This window comes from Castor canadensis, chromosome 10 (assembly GCF_047511655.1).
Source record: "Castor canadensis chromosome 10, mCasCan1.hap1v2, whole genome shotgun sequence".
Classification (NCBI taxonomy): domain Eukaryota; kingdom Metazoa; phylum Chordata; class Mammalia; order Rodentia; family Castoridae; genus Castor; species Castor canadensis.
In genome coordinates, this window is record NC_133395.1 from 132860219 (window position 1) to 132862242 (window position 2024).

Genomic DNA, 2024 nt, shown 5'->3' on the forward strand with positions numbered 1-2024 from the left:
GTAAGTATTTTGTATTCCTCCCACTTTGGTATTGTATATCATCAGATATTTGGATTATATTGCTACCTGCTCAATGATTTTTTTTTCTTCTCATTTCAATCATTACTACGGTCACTAGAATAATTGGATGCTTCCTTTGGAACAAAAACATTGATTTTATTGCTTACTGAAACTGTTCAGTTTTAGCCTTTGGCTGTGTGACTTTAATCAAAAGTGGTTGTGATTTAGAGGACCATAGCATGCTGATTTTTTACAATTCATTATACCATTCAGCCTATGGGAAAAATGACAGTAAACAGTTTATAATTTGGTTAAAAATGACTGGTGACCTACAATGGAAGGGAAAAGAATCAGGGACATCCCTGTAGAAATAGATTGTCATGGTATGAAAATTCAAAACTTGTGCAAATACTGTTTATGTTTAGTGTTTACATGCTTTTTACAATATTGTCTCTTCACAATGTGCTTCCTACAACGTTGCTTCTTCCAGTGATTCTTGAAGTCTTATTCTTACTCTACCAGCATAATAATAAATTGGAGAAAGCCTCACAATGGTAGATTTTTTGGCCCTACCCAGGGTTACTCAGTTAGAATCTTTGGTGAATGAAATCCATGGGTCTGTACCTAAACCCTCTTCTTTTTCATGAGAAGAAATTGTGATCCTAAGAAAATGTATGATCTCTCCCCTCAACCCCAATTTTATAACTAGTTAACAGAGAACTTAAGTCATAGTTCAGATCTCTTACTCTTACTACAATTTCTAGAAACAATATGAATTTGATCTTATTCTGTTCTTTATTCTATAGGATTGAATATGAACTTCCAAATTAAAGAATCCAGCCTCATGGTGCTTAATACAGGCTGTGTTCTTATACTGACCATATAGAAAGAGGAGGTAAAGTAAACCTACCCCATATATACCTCAGCCAAGCTCCTGTGCCTGGTCAGTACTGTGAATGAGGAGATGTGGGGATAAAATTAAAGTATCTATTCTATTGTTAGGTTGAAACTAGGATTTTCACAATTTTGGTCCTTAGAGTTGTGTCTCCTTGCATTAAACAGTCTTTCTCCAGGTTAAGCCAGACTAATCTCTGTTTCTTTCATTCGTTTTAAAGCAAAGTTCTGTATTCATGAGCTCTGATTGAGTACTCCAAGCTCAAGATTATTTGATGTATTCTCATTTGTGTCTGTCCCATACATATCAGTCAAGACATATTAGAGTAACAAGTGATTAAATGCTAAAGTTTTGGTGGCAGAAAAATTTTATTTTTTTGCTTGTGCTGCACGCCCACCATGGCACCTCAGGTCGCTCCTTAAGTCCATAGTTTATATTAGGCCGTGCTCTTGGTCTTGTACATACTTTGAGTTTTACCAAGCATATAATGACCTGTATCCACCAAGAAAGTATCAAAGAGAATAGTTCCATTGCCCTGAAAATCCTCTCTGCTCTGCTTATTCACCCTTAAGAGAAATTATGAGTACTTTACTATTCTACATGTTTCATTAATTCATGGTGATATCATCCATATAATATAAAATTTAGCTTCTTAACAATTTTGGTGTACAGTTCAGTGATATTAAATATATTACTAATGTGTGACCATCCATCTCCATAAATTTTTTCATATTGTGGAACTGAAAGTTTTATACTCATTGAACAATTGCTGTGCATTCAGCCATATGGAAGCCCTTGTTATCTACTGTACCATTCTTTCTCTGTCCATAATTTTGACTACTATATGAATGACTTCTTTTTGGTGGTACTGGTGTTTGAACTCAGGGCTTCATGTTTGTGAATCAGGTGCTTTACCACTTGAGCCAAACCTCCAGCCCTGTTCACATGTAAGTGAACTCAAACAGTATTAATTCCTTTTTGTGACCAATTTATTTCACATAGTATAATGTCCACAAGGGTTATCCATGTAGTAGCTTGTGTCAGAATTTTCTTCCCTTTTATAGATGAATAATATCCCTTTGTGGCATGTATGTGTATATATAAATACATGTTAATTATATATGTATAC

General features: G+C 34.7%; 1 non-coding gene across 1 annotated transcript; it reads left to right on the forward strand.

The window, feature by feature from the left end:
- The first annotated feature begins 838 nt into the window (after positions 1–838).
- LOC141413213 (small nucleolar RNA SNORA51) lies at positions 839–970 on the forward strand. Its single transcript, XR_012438021.1, has one exon. It is a non-coding gene; the product is annotated as a small nucleolar RNA SNORA51 (small nucleolar RNA).
- Positions 971–2024: the final 1054 nt, after the last annotated feature.